Source organism: Pteropus vampyrus, unplaced genomic scaffold (genome assembly GCF_000151845.1).
Source record: "Pteropus vampyrus isolate Shadow unplaced genomic scaffold, Pvam_2.0 Scaffold91, whole genome shotgun sequence".
Lineage (NCBI taxonomy): Eukaryota > Metazoa > Chordata > Mammalia > Chiroptera > Pteropodidae > Pteropus > Pteropus vampyrus.
Genome location: NW_011888872.1, coordinates 4,272,117 through 4,287,252, shown reverse-complemented (window position 1 = coordinate 4,287,252; position 15,136 = coordinate 4,272,117). Strand labels below are relative to the sequence as shown.

Below are 15,136 nucleotides of genomic sequence, written 5' to 3'. Positions count from 1 at the left end.
AAGGTGTGTTGGGGAAAAAAATGACTTAGGCAAGGTTTTAATACCTCAGATTGGACCTGCCCTTTATCCCACAATCCCTTTTGTGCGTCTCATTATTGATCATATTTATGCTGTTTTTCGAAGCCCAGGAATTACTGGGGCAGTGTTTTACTTCATTGTTTATCTCTTTAGCAAACTATTGCTATCTCTAACTTTCAAAAATGTTTATGACAAGGTGTTTGCTGTTACTTGCACATAGGAAGGAGTGAAAAATCTTCCAGTCAGGTCTCATATTTAACAGAAGATAAGATTTTCTTGCAGAATCAGAGTCTTAGAGAAGGCAGATTTGGGTTGTTGTTTTTACTTTTACCTAGTGCTAATTAATAGACTCATTAATCGGATAAGTAAAGAAAGGATATAGTTTTATGTAAAGTATGCAGTACCTCTACTGACCTAGATCTGTTTTCATATCTAGCAGAGATACAAGAATAGAGATATAAAATCGCAGATTGAAAAGGACCTTAAAGATCAACTAATTCAATCCATTTTATTTTGCAGATTGAGAAACAAAGGTAGAAAAGGTAAGTCGCTTGTGTTCTGTCGCTTAACCAGTAAGGACCACATCAAAGTCCCTTGATTACCTATCTAGTGTTTTATGACTGTCAGTAAGACACAAAGCTCTACACAAATGCTAGTGATTATGTCATGGCTTGGATGCCTTCGTGGAGACAACAGCCTGCTAAAGTCCATGTGGATGGGCAAACTTTTCAGTTACAAAACAGAGAGGCATTCTTTATTCTCACAAGGCCCCACTTGATTTGGCCCTGCTCACCACTTTGACTTCATTTCCCGCAGCTCTCCCCATCATCTACCATGCTCCCGTCACACTACCCTTTCTTCTATTCCTAGGAACATCGCAAGCTCTTTCCTATCTTGGCTTTCTTTTCAGCCTGGAATACTCTTCCCTCACATCTATCCCAGATGCCTTCTATTCATCGTTTAGGTTTTAGCTCATTTATCTCCCCTTCACCCTGTTAGAGTCTTAAGTTCCATGAGCATTGAGCCTTGCCTCTCCTGTTCATTGCTGTTTTCACCCAGGTCTAGAGTAATGCCTGCATCTAGTGTTATCTCAATAAATACTGCATGAATGAATTTGAGAAAAGATAGCAAGGACAGTGAGAATGGAAGAGGTTGTTGAGCTAGGGGTTGACTCCCTGCTGAATGTGGTATGAAAATCCATCCAGTAGCAGAAGCCAGACTGATGAGAGTGAGAATAAGAGAGCGGGGCATCAAGTTTTTAAGAGAGTGGGTTCAGTTTTCAAGAAGGTTGTCAGTAAGGGGACCGGGGATAATATATATCAATCATAGTTTTATGCTTTTATCAAAAGCCTAATAGGAAACTTCTACTCTTGCAACTTAAGAGTGCCCTCTTGCAGCTCTTTAATTATTACAGATTTGTGGCAATGCATCTGTCTCATTTTCCCAACTATTTGACCTGCCAGAAAACTGAAAGAATGGTTTGACCACAGGATTGTTGTCTGTTTTCATGCATGTCACCAGGGGTATCCTCTTCAGCAGTCGTTTTCCAGATCATCCTTGGGGAAGCACACCTTCCCTCATCACTTTTTGTGGAGTCATGAAGTCTATATAAAGTACCGGTAGCTTGCCTTTGGATCCCAGGAAACATACTGTCCATCCTTTCCTTCACACTTTTTGAAGCTGCCAAGAGTATTACAGTTACAATTTCTTTTCTTGGATTTTTACATCAGGAGAGATATCATAGTAATACTGAGTGTCAGCATGAGTGGCTTCGAACCATTCCCATTGTGGTTTGAGCCCTTCATCGTCAATTTTTATTATATTGTTCTGATTCTTGATGTGTGCAATAAGAAACCCTTCATCCCCACTACAGCCAGAAATTTCACACGTAAAAGCCAACCCCTTTAAAGGTGATTTTGGATAGATCTCCATGTAGTTTCTCTAATGAGTCACTGGTATGAAATCACAGTGGGAAGGAACATCTTGTTTTTGCAAAGATTCTTTTTATTATGAAGCCAGATACTGCTACTATTTCAGGGAAGAAAATATTACCCTTGTTTCAAATGTAGTAAAACATGTAGCCTCTTGCTCAGCATCAATTACAAATATAGATCCTTTATGGAATCTTTTTCTTTGTGTGTGTGTTCTTCTGTTAGTAATATAGAAAGGTTAATAATTCACGTAGAGACAGTACTATAAATCAGACAATAAATATTAAGATTAAAGTGCAAATGTTGTAGTATGACATGATCTGGCTGGAGTCTCTCAAAGGAGGTGCTGTGGGCATTTTCAGTTAGGTAAGTCTTTTTTGTGGGGAGCTTCCACAGGCTTTGTAGATTGTGGAGAATTCCTGGTCCTGGGATACAACTTCTGGTAGCATCTGCCAGCTATTTTGACAACCCCAAACACTTTCACACATTTGCCATCAACCTGTAGGGGTACATAGTATGTCTCTTGGCCATGACTTAGCTCAGAAATCATATGTACAAATGCCAATGGTGCCAGAGGCTATCCAGATAACATAAATGTGTTAATGTGGACCAGTGTGAGGCATTAGGGAGTGGTGTGTCCTGTGCTTGGTTGCGAGAGAAATGTAAATGATTTACTTAGAGGTGTTCTAAAATCAAAGTTTAATAGACTTTAACTCCTTGCACTTCCTTAGTGTTTCAGGATCACTCCTTCATCCCTTAGTCTTTGCTTTTCCATCTGCCCCTCTTGGTTTTCATCACTTTGATCCTTTCCTTTAACCATTTTGTCCCTGTTATTCTGTATTTTAGTGATTGAATGCCACAGTTTTTCTCTTCTGCTCAGCTGTGAAGTTTTTGAGTGTCTGGTCATATTCATATTTTGTCCCTGTATTTCTAGCACCTAATATATCTCTTGACACATTGTAGGCCTACCTTAAATACAAGTTGAATGAATGAATGCATGAAAATTATTTCAGGCCTTTAACCAATTTGGGGAGAATTTAGAAGAGGGACATTGATATTTTAAATTTCCTGAGTTCACAGCTGCTGTCGGTCCTTCAAAGGCATCTCTGGATTTCCTTTAAGTCCTCTGCTAGCACATGGACCAGAGTTTACTTTCATGTCCCTGTATCTGTCCTATTTGTTTAGTAGCGCATTGGTTTTGCTGTACAATTGGAATAATTTTAATCTGAGATTGTAAAAACTTGTTTTATGAACTCTTATTGCCATGTTTTGCCCAGGATCTCATGCTGCTTTCTCAGAGATGTCAGGACACAGTGGCTTGTGATCATTCTATACTAGTAATGTACTCAATTGCTTGTTCTAGTTCATGGCAGGTGACAAGTGATTGCCTGTACCCCAGGGAGATCTGGCCTCATTGGTGTTGGATGGTGATTTTAGTGGAGCTAAAAATTCCTCCTAAAGAAGGGCCCGGTTGGGACCCCTATATTAGAGGCCTCATAGCGTCCCGGCTTCACTTTTCCTTGCCTTATAGCTGCTTTACCCAGAGCTTGGAACATCCCCTGCCATAGAAGGTTGCCCTGAAATTTATGATTAATGCCCTTATGCTTACTGATCACAATCTTTATGGTCTAGTATTCTTTTCAGTCTACTCTCATCTTTATCCCTGGGTTGCTAATGCCACTGGAAGACCATGTTGCCAGAGAGATGGCTCACGAAGTACAACAGAACCCTTGGAACCATCATGTAGCCCCTGGAATAATGCCCAGATTTTCCCTTAAACTCCCTAAGCCGGACTGAGAAAGGCAAGGTAGTTTTTGAAGGTGTTAACCTGCTGCCTTCTCAGATCACCAGAGATCTGACAATAAACTCTTACTCTAAATAGCCCAACTCCTGTGTCAGTCTATTGGTTGAGCAGCACAGGCAGCATGAGTCCTGGACTCGGTTGCCCTCCTGTTTCACGCCCATTCCAAAGTCAAGACTTCCCAGAGTGCATCCTATATTCCCCTTCTTTCCTTCCTTCTTCCCTTCCTCCCTTTCTCTCCCATCTCCCTCCTAATTTAAACCTGTTCCTTTGGGTTAGAATTATCTATGAGAAACTAAATTTACTGATTTCCACCATCTTTCTGCCATCTTATTTGGCTATAGCACCCCTAAACAGAGCAGGAAATGTAGCATTCAAAGGTAACAGAGTAAACTTCTCTGTCCCCAAGAGCTTAAGCAACTGGAACACCAAAATTTTATGTAGAAAATCTTTTTACTAGTAGGTTAAAAATTCCCAGATGCTTACAATGTCCTTCTTCTCTTCCCATTCATATTATTGTTTCTTGAGAATGCTTTTAAACATAAAGAGATCATATTAATTCACATGCTCCTTTTTCTCCTTGTTCATGGTCTGCATTTTGGGATTTGGTTAGTTTTTAAATAGAGCACACATTTGACCAGCTGTTTGGTTTCCCACAGCCAACATGCACATGCCCAGGGTTTTCCCCTGTGATTTTCAAGGCCTGGCTTTCTTCTGATAAGGCTAGCAGCACACACAGCTTATCCATATCTGCTGTGTTCCTTGAGGTCAATCAAAGCACTCTTTCTTTTGGGACTAATGCGAATCTCCCAGAGAGACACGATTATTGCACTTGAAAAATCTATTGATCTGCAATATGGTTCACCTGGTATTTGGGGTTCTGGGGTAGTTTTTGAAACTGGGAGATCAATTCAGGGGATTCAGAATGAAAAGATACTAGTTAATCTATACTATCCATTTCTGAGTATTTGCTGCTACTACTTTTAGAATAGCAGAATGTCAAATTCAGTTGCCACAGAATGTCAACAGTATAGGTCACATAGCATTACTGACTTGATGGTTGAATTCTAAATTCATAGTAATTGTATCGGGCACAGTCACAGATTAAAAAACGATATGTGGAATCATGAGTGTTTCTGTTGGTATGATTTCCCATTTCCTCTTTTTCTTTCCTTAAATATGAGGCGCCTTCTTTTATGTCTCCTCATGCTGATCTGTATAGATATATGAGGAACAGATGACTTCATGTTGCTGAAAGCAAGAACATTGGGCTGCCGACTTTTAGAATTCACTTCTCATGTGGTCTATGTTGAAATTTTCAAAAGAGGCTTTGCACCATGACAACATTCTAGTGTTGCCATCTAGACCCAGGCATTGAATATATTATTATTTTAAACCACTTCAATGAACTATCCACCCTTTGGCCCTTTGTTTCAATATATTTTTGTTGAAAATATACCTCTCCCCGCCACACACAGTTGCAAGCCAATCAACTGGAGTCTTAGTCTCTTACCCTCCTAGTTCTAACTCCCAGTCACAGCCCCTGTTTGCAGTTTGTATCTTTGCTCTGGATTTATACCTGCAGAATATGAAAGATACTTTCTCATAGTTATATTATGAAAATTAAATAAGATAATTTGCAAAGTATCTAGCATAATATCTGGCATACAGTGGACCCTTAAAACATTAGACTAATTTGTATCTTTACATTCTAAAGGGTCTCATGAGCAATGAAATGAATTAAATGCTGAAGATATTGGATAAGTCTCAGGTTGATAGAATTGAAATTTCATAGGAAAATACTTGGATTTGAACTTTTGTTCCTTATGAAGACATTTTCTGAGAGCTTAAGAGATAAAAACTTGAAAGTTGTTATTCCATTCAAGTATAGGACTAAAGCAATCTTCTGAAGATTATGTGTTTGGGCATTTATTTATTGTTTTTATACTTATATCTATATGAGTATAAAAACAATAAATAAATGCCCAAACATTTATTAGAGAAGGAATCAATAGAACATTCATTAATTGGTAGTCATAGTCTTATCATCTATGAAAGGGGGTTACTAATTGTGACAGTCTCATGGGATTTGGTGAGGCTCGAATGAAATAAAGTATATAAAGAGCTTTGAATATCACCTAGTACATTGTAAGTGTTCAATAAATACTTGATTAATATTATCAGTATTAATAAAGATCCAACCACAGAGATTGCTGGATTTCCATAAGGAGATTGAAAAGGATGAAATAGATGGTCTCTAAGCTCATTCTAGCTATGAAATATACCCTTTTGTAATTTTGATAACTCTAAGATAGTAAGTACCAGAACAGTGTCGAAGCCTTCATTTTTGGACTTGGATAATTCTAAATGATATCTCTCATTATGAAAATCCACATTTTTAAATCTTAAAATGTTGGAGAGCCCCAAGGCAAATACTAAGTACTATCTAGCCATTGCTCCTTTTCGATGGTTATAATTTAATGATAAATTATCCTTTTCACTTGCAGAGAGTCAAATCTGTTTTAGAAGTTAATCTGATCCACCGCCCCCCACTGAAATATAATAAAAAACAAATGGAAAGAAACCAATCTGTTTGAATTTTTTCTCCTGATTAGAGAATATGATGGCTTTAGCTGTTTGCAATGCAAAAGTGCTGATGCAGGAAGGCCTAATTGATTAGAACAATATATGGCTGGTTTAATGCTTTAGGTCAAATCTTTGGGAAATTTATTTTGCTTATGCAAAATTAAATGTGTTGCAAGCATCTTTCCTATTAAATGCCATTTTTTTCTTTTGCTCATTTGGTTCCAAGTTTGACTTGTGGGGATGAAACATGGGTAGTACTGTCACAGATTTGGATGCTGTTTGTAGACAGCAATTAAGTTCTATTACTCTCCTTGCTATTTTTATATTTTGTTAATGTTTCCTTTTGCCATTAGAACAGCTCCTCATTTCTCATTCTTCTATTTTGTAGTCTGCAGGTTGTGGTTTCTTCCTATTAAGAGATAGTTCTCTCTCTCTCTCTCTCTCTCTCTCTCTCTCTCTCTCTCTCTCTCTCTCTCTCTCTCTCCTGTCTCTCCTCTCCTGTCTCTCTCTTTCAGTGATTTGCACTTTCATCACTCTCTGAGTGATATACGTTTTCATCATGAGCTCCCTGGTAAATGCAGAGTAGGATTATGCCCAACCTGCAGTGACAGTATCAGGGCCCTGAGAGCTAGACACAGTGACACCCAGAAACATTGGCTGCTGTGGTTGTTGTCACCTCACCACTCTCGAGTGGTGAAAAGGAAGTGCTTTATTTCACTCGTTTGACTTTTTCCGCACAATATTGAACATGCTCACAGACATCTCTAGTCTTTTCCATCTACATCTTCCTTTCCACATTCCCATCTGTCGCTAATAATATACAGAGTGTGAAGAAGGCAAAGCTTCTTTTTTTTCTTTTCACCTTCTATTTCTTCTGGCTCCTTTACCCCTTTTTAGAGATACTCTGAGTTGGGCGGGGTGGGTTGGGAGGAAGCTCACACTCACTCCTGGGTCTTTGGCACCACCACCTCTGCCTACTCACCCCCACTCTCTGGACGCTTTTCTTTCTCAACCAATCGGTATTTATCCTGAGGTGCTTTTACCTAGAGGATACAGATTTTAGATCTGCAGATTGTATTTTAGATCTGAGAAAATACTCAGAAGTATTTTCTTTGGCCAGCACAGTGTTTAATTTTTTTTTTTTAAATTATTAGTTACTAAGTTTAACAATCAAAAAATTTCACATAAAGTCCAGAAAATGATATGTGTCTTTGGACCCACCCTTCCTAATGGCAGTCACCAGCTGTCCTCTTCAGACAAGTAGGCGCTGCCTGAATTCACCACAGTCATTACCCATCCTTAAAGCCTTGTATCTGGTCTGCCTTACTATTTGCATTCCTGCCTGGACTCTATAGTCATTTGCTTTTGTAACCTAACAAATTTAATTTCCAGAAGGTCATAATTTGTAAAGCAGCTTAATGAAATACATAACTTTTCCATGTTCACCATGTAGTAAATATCAATATATATGAACTTCCTTTTATTATGCTGAATTAAGATGGTGAACAAAAATTTCAATCTGATGTACTGCCAGTTTAGACTTGGGAGTATTTCTATCTTTTCTTATATCAGTATTTGGATGATATATGAATCTTTGTCTAGTTTTTACCTTTTCTTCTTAAAATGTTATAAAAATGAGTAGAAACAATAAAAGTGCTAATGCTGGTGTTATAAAGTTTGAAATCATTCAGTGCAATACTTGTTAGGCTCATTCAGCCACTCACTGGGATTTAAGATGAAAACGTAAAAGAGAATGTGTCAAATGTAGAAAAGATATCAATGAGAACGGAACTGTTCTAAGAGTACATAAGTCTATTGTTCCACTTTTCCTTTTTCTAATCTGCTTGGAGTTTTCAGGAACACTGTGTGCATATAATATATACTGCCTGTATTTTGTTTATTTTTCAGAGTATTTTTAGAGACACAAATGCTTTAACCAAAGAGAACAGATTTAATTGGTACATTTCTTTAGGGTCTGATATAGACCAGTGGGGGAGATATTTTTAGAAACACTTATTGAAAACCTAGTAGGTGCCAGGCCCTCCTGAATTGTCACAGGGGTTTGGGAAGTAGGTATTCATTCTCCCTGTTTAGTAAGGCAGCGCCGTGCTTCGACTGGCCTAGGTCTATTTCTTGACTCCTCCACTGACTTGCTCTGGACTTTGGGCAAGCAATATAACTTTTTTAAGCCTCAGTTTTATCATCCAGGAGATGGTTTGTTGTATCACATGAGGTAATGTATGTTAGCACAGTTAGTGCAATTCCTGGCACAAAATAAGAACTCAACAAATGTTGGCTATTATTTAGAATAGGGTCTTGAAATCCTACCATTTTGAATAGCTGCCTACTCTTCTTCCAGGTAGGGCTACGCTTAGCCTCCCAGAGGCAGAGGTGGATACTTCCTATGTCCAGTGGTCCCCTTCCCCCTTCAAAGGAAATTGCTTGGAACTGGAGATCTGCTTTTTGCCACTCTGATTCCATCTTTAGTTGCTCCTTTTATTACTCTGACCTTCTGCACAGCTTGACTTTCATTCTACCGACTATTCCTTGCTTAAAATGAAATGAATTTCCCCTCTGGCACCCTTCTCCTCAGCCTCCTACCTGTTCTTTCCACATGACATTCAAATAATTTCAGTGTTTCAGTGAATTTTTTAAGGTGGTAAACGTGGAACTGGTAGTCCTTAGCTTGGGCAGCAGCTTTAATTAGAGTGACTATGTAGTGTGCTATTAATTAAATGAGAAGTTATTTTTAGATGTGTGTATTCATTAGTTCTCACCACTTTCTTCAGATTTGTAAAAACAAAACAAAACAACAAACAGGTTAATATATGGTCTGGTTAGAAGTCATTAACTCTTTATCTTCTTCACCTTCCTCAGCAAAATCACTCATGGGGCTTCTCTGTTGCTAAAAATCTGAGTGAAGGCAGGAAGGACAGACATTGCACTGAGGAAGAAAAGCTGCTTTTCTTCCTGTAGTGCATTCTGTCCATTGATGCCTCCCAAAGAAAGCACTCTAGGCTGTGGAGATTTGCTCCAAATACTCTAATATTAGATGCTTTTGAGCATCATTATAGAATTTAGTTCTCAGAGCTATTGAGCCATTTTAAAAGCACAGAGCTCTGCTGTCTGTTGGGAAATGATTCACCTTTCAGGCCACACTCTGGCAATTTTATCCCCAGGGCTATCTCTAATGTCTTGCTGTAGATTGGATCAAATTGAACCTAAAAATGCTCTTATAAAATGTTATGTAAGATTATACCAAGTAAATATATGTATGTGATCATACATGTATATGAGCCATATATATACTTTAAAAAATACATGAATCTTCAAAAAAAGATACCTCCTATATGATTCTATTTATATAACACTCTCAAAATGACATTATAGAGGTAGAGAAAAGATGAGTGGTTGCCAGGTGTTAGGGACAGGGTGTGACTAGGAAGGCATAGAAAGGGAATGCTTTGTGGTGATGGATCAGTTCTGCACCTTGATTGTTGTGGTAGTTACACAGACCTTTACATGTGCCAAAATTTCATAGAACTAAACACATGATTACAAAGAAAGAAAGAAAAAACAATCCCAGCAAGATAATTACTTGTTATATATATTAAGTCAAATATGCATAAATACAATAAATGAACTAGAAAGCAAATTAAACATGTATTGCTAAGATTTGGAGTAGACTTATTAGCTGTAGCTGGACTGGCAAATTAACATGGTCATTTAATCAAATCATATTTATACTCAGTGTCAGTTGAAATAGGTTCACTGAAGTCTTCTGCTTTATTATAGTTTTTAGTACCTATTAATGAATAATTGTGCATTTGAATTCCCTACAACTATGTTATGATTTCAGTACCTTGCATTCTACTTTAGGCTTAATCAATGATTTCAAGTGGCTCTTCCTATGATCAAGGCATAAAAATCTTAAGTTAATAAAAGGTTTCTTTCTTTCTTTCTTTCTTTTTTTGCATTAGAATGGAACAGAGCTTTAATGCATGAGTTTATAAATGCTCATTCTTGTTGTGGACATTAGCCTCTGTGTGGTCAGTCATCAATAATGTAGAATTTATGGGAAATCTCTCTTTTTTCTCTATCCCTTTATCACCATCACCCCACCTCGATACTACTATTGACTCTGATTGATTTTTAGGAGTGTGGGGGTAACTGAGAAGACCACCTTTCTCTCTGCTGCTGACTCTTGATTTTCTTAGAAACATTAACTCCTTATACACATTCAGTCTTTATAGATTGTGAAGAGTTTAAGCTTATTTTGTGGGACTCCAGCCCCACATACACTTTGTGTATATTGTCTCTTTTTAATGACCCTTCACACGAAATTCCCCGTGCCTTCATGGAGCTGGGGTCCTATGTCTTATAGTGGAAAATGATCTGATAAATAAATAACATGACAACATGTAAATCGTCTATTGGCAATTCCATTTTAGGTGAGATTACCAGAAAAAAATTAAAGCAATCTATTGCAGTAATTTATTTAAGGAATTCTTATATTTAAAATGTCAACACTTAAATATGCCTGGAACAATAATAAATAACTTATTGATATTAGAAAGAAATTGGAGCAAAGCCTAACCTAAAGAAATGAATTTCTAAAATATAGTAGAATAGTAGTCACTATGGCACCTGGGAAGGAAAGATGAGTTTTTTGGGGGGCTGCATGCAGTTGGCTATTTTCATGCTGTTAAAGTTATGATAATCAAGTAATTGATTAAATCAAGCATAAAGCTTTTCTTACCTCTGTTCAATATGTTAAAAATATAAAAAGTATGTAAAATAGACTTTGGATAAAATATGTTTGCAAATCTCAGCATCTCTACTAGATTTTAAGTTTTCTGAGAACAGGGGCTATGTCTGTTATAGCTTTGCGTCTTAGTATTATTTAGTAGATACATAATATATTTAACATATTTAATAGTAGATATTTAATAAAGATTAGCTGATTTATTTATTTATTTATTTTTAGGCAAGGCAACCCTTGGTTGACCTCACAGATTGCAAGGACCTTGTCAGCTTACAATCCCTTATTTTTTATTTTTTACGCCTGTAGTATCTGATCTTCCGAGGTGGTCTCCCTCGTACTAACCAAGTACTAACCAGGCCTGACCCTGCTTAGCTTACGAGATCAGATGGGATCGGGCTTGTTCAGGGTGGCATGGCCGTAGACAAGATGAGCAGATTTAATGAGTATTTTGATATCATCAAAAAATGTAGATGTAAACATACTATTGTACAGGTGATAACAATCACTGATTGCTATATTCCTGTTCTCAGATCCTTTATTCTCCTTAAGTAATATAATTTTCAGCAACAATATAGCATTAATTGCACTATATTTTTTGCCTTGATATTCTTTAAGAGATCACTTGGGATATTACTGTCAAAACTATATACATGTATAAAAAAGTTCTACTTTATGTCCATTTCTCAAACATCCTTCCTTGCTTAAGAAGAAAACATCTGTGCTTTGGGAAAATGCCAGTCTGTTCTATAATGGGCATCTACAGTTCTTGTTCAAAGAGAAAATTTAATATTGCTTTTCAACAAAAATAACAGATGGCTAATATACAACCCATATCATTATCAATAATGTTTTTACTACGTTTCTGGGTTTATATTTCCAAATTTCATTCCCAGGAGTAGAAAAACAACCATATCTTATTCCGTTCTAAAAATATTCCTAAACTCTGAATTCTAAAACTATTGAGGAAAAATATTTTAATTTTTTCCATTTTTATTTTTTAAAAATCTGTGTCACAAAACAGTTCAGCAAACTTTCTGTAGAGGGCCACACAGTAATTTTTTTTGTCTTTGCAAGTCAGTTTTTTTGAACTATTCAGTACTTCTCATGCTGGGCAAACAGCCATAGACAATAGGGAAACAAATGGGAGTGACTGGATTTAGCCCACAAGCCTTAGTTTGTTTACCCCTGCTATACACAGTATTAAAATAATGCCAACTAAAAGAACAACAAAAAATATTTTTGCTTTATTTTGTGGAGAAAGCTAGTGGAGAAGATTCACCAGGAAGCACTACTGAGATCTCAAAATGTTGAAAGTAACAAATGTTTAGGAGGAGATTAATAATAAACCCGTGGAATCTGCCATGACGAGTACATAGAGTTTGGCACTAGCTTCAAGCAGAAAAACCATGTCCTCTGGTGCCCAGGTGAAAGGATAATAACCCCGTGTTAGTGATATCATCAGTCGGTAAATGTCCGTTGGTGCTCCTCCAGGGCGATGTATGTAGAACAGATGGTTAACTAGCACAAAGCCAAAAGCTAAGAAGTTTTCAATTGGTTGCTCATTACCACCTCTTTGATACTAAAATGGGTATCGAATGAGTATCAAAATGGGTTTGATGAGCTCTCAATTACGATATTAGATAAAGGAAAGAAATAGCAATCTATTGTTCTTCCATTTAGACCAATCTAAATTGATTATTCTCCTCATCTCCCATTTACCCTGCCATGTGTCTCTCGTAAACCATAATTTCAGGAGTAAAAGTATTTATACATTTTTGCTGAGTTCAAGGATTTAATGTGCTGAGCAATATATCATTCAAGGAGCTGACCTGCAATTTTCTGATTGATAATGGAAATGTTAATGTAATGTGAGCCTTCTTATTTTTGGCCTAAAGCGAGCTAATAACTGGAATCATAATGTTGTGCCTATTAAGTGTGCAGGCAAAAGGGAAGGTGCAGAAGTTGAGGTCTATTTTTCAAGTTAATTATAATATTGGAAAAATGAATTAGAAGGAAGGAAAAATCCAATTTCATACCCTTTTGCTGAAAAAGGAGCAATGGAATAACCAATTTCTGAACTCTGTAATGCTATTCTTTAGATAAGTTTATTGCAGAAAGTTTTACTCATTAATCCATGTCTTTTGTTTATTAGTACAATACTTGCTACTATGAAATCTAAGATTTCACTGAATGAAACACACCGTTTCTGTGGACTTGCTGTCAATCTCTCTACCCTGATGCCCTTCCATAGCTACGTAGAGCAGTCACTCAGTCATCTCGGGCCTTCCAGCTCTGTGCCTGCAGGGCTCATACAAAGTCTGAAGGAGAGTGAGAGGAATGATGAAAAAGGAACCTACGTGTGGTGCCCATAAAGTGCCCACAGAGGCAGGTCTGTGGCATGCGTTCTTACAGGAAGAGTGTCACCCTCCCAGGGAGTTGCGGTGGGCGATCAGTGTTTGAGGGACACAAAAATCTGAGGCATGACAGTGGCTCCAAAGAGTTACAGAACGCAGATGTATAGTATACTTGTAGCATTAAATTGTCAAGGAGGAACAATTAGAAAAAAAGTTTAAAAAGACTTCTTAGAAGAGTGACAATGAAAAAAGGTTTACATATACTGCTCTATGAGCAAGAAGCAGTATTTAGCCTTTTCCTCAACCCTTCCAAATCACCTCATTTGATCAAGTGAACAATGGACACCCACCCACTTGCTTGTGGGTGGTATCTAAGTTCCAGAGGTGTTCTGGGTTTGCCTCTATGTGGACAGGGGAGAGGCCTGGGTGACTCTCTTCTCCAGCAAACCTAATCCTCAAAGCTCTGGCCCTTACTTAGTGTCTGATTCTGGTTCTCCAGACTCAGATGCGGTGAGTGGAAAAACCAGTCAAATACTTGTTGCAGTGTTTTGAGTTACTGTCCAGAATGGCATACATTGAGTTATTTTTAAAGAGAGACTCTAAAGACTTGAAAATCTTGGGATTATTTTTATGCTGGCCAGTTTTATTGTCTTTATGAGAAAGGATTGGGTTTTTCTTTTCCACTTTTCCTCTAATTTAAACTTAAACTCTTCAAATGTCGGAATTCCAAATAACAGTCTCCTTCTCTGTTCCGATAGGACAGGGGAGAGGGAGAATGAAACACACAGGTAGTCTTTCCTTGGTTCCACCTTCTCCCTCTGTAAGGACGATGAGTTTAAGTGAAAACCGAGTGCCCTGGAAGAGTGAAGACATTTTCTTGATCCCATCTCCTTTGCTTATATCATCCCCAGCTCTCTGTTTCTGCGGTAAAACAGCAGCTGTGTAGTGTGGACCTTGAACAGCTGAAGATCCAATTAACACAGTCTCAGACTGACATGTTCACACTCAGAAACCTCTTTGGAGACAGGCTACGTGGCAGTTACTGAAAGGATATTCTCACCTCTGGGGCTGAGCTCTGTCAGTCAGGAATTGATGAAAAAAAAAAAGCAATGGTGAAATTTGGGAAAGACATTAGAGTCTAATGATCCCTTTCTTTGTCATATATTTTTGCAGAGTGAATTCTACAGAATGGGAGAAGATTAATTTAAGGTCAAGCAGATCTTTATCAGTGCCAAGCACTGCTCCCAGCATTATCAAGAAGTAAAAAGCCGGCCGAGTGTGAAGGAGATAAGAAAGTATAAGCCCAACTGCAACAAAAAAGCAGAAGTTGAGTGTCACAAGAAAGGCACAAAAAGTACTGTGGGTAATCAAAGAATAATAGATCACATCTAATTGGAAGGACGAGGAGAGGCTACCTGGAAGAGGTGATGTGTGAGGTAGGTCCGTAAACATGGGTAGGATCTGAAGGCAGGATGGTGGGATATATATTCCATGGGGAGGGGAGGATGTGATCAGAAACTCAATGCTGGGAAAGCACCAGGTGTGTTAAGGGAACAAGCAGCTGCTTTTTAAACCAAGAAGTTAAAGGTGATGTTGGAGAGTTTCCTCTAGAGGAGGGCAGAAACTGCCTTGTAAACGGAGAGGAAGTGGGAGCAGAGATAGCAGATACTGTGAGGTTAGA

At 37.9% G+C, this 15,136-nt stretch overlaps 1 long non-coding RNA gene across 2 annotated transcripts in view; it reads left to right on the top strand.

Annotated features, from left to right (window-relative positions):
• Positions 1 to 537: 537 nt before the first annotated feature.
• LOC111742310 overlaps positions 538 to 15,136 on the top strand; it is a 94,530-nt gene continuing 79,931 nt past the window's right edge. For both annotated transcript variants that reach the window (XR_002781272.1, XR_002781271.1), the window contains exons 1-2: positions 538 to 560; positions 14,629 to 14,891. This is a non-coding gene — a long non-coding RNA (uncharacterized LOC111742310). The remainder of the gene's footprint in view (positions 561 to 14,628; positions 14,892 to 15,136) is intronic.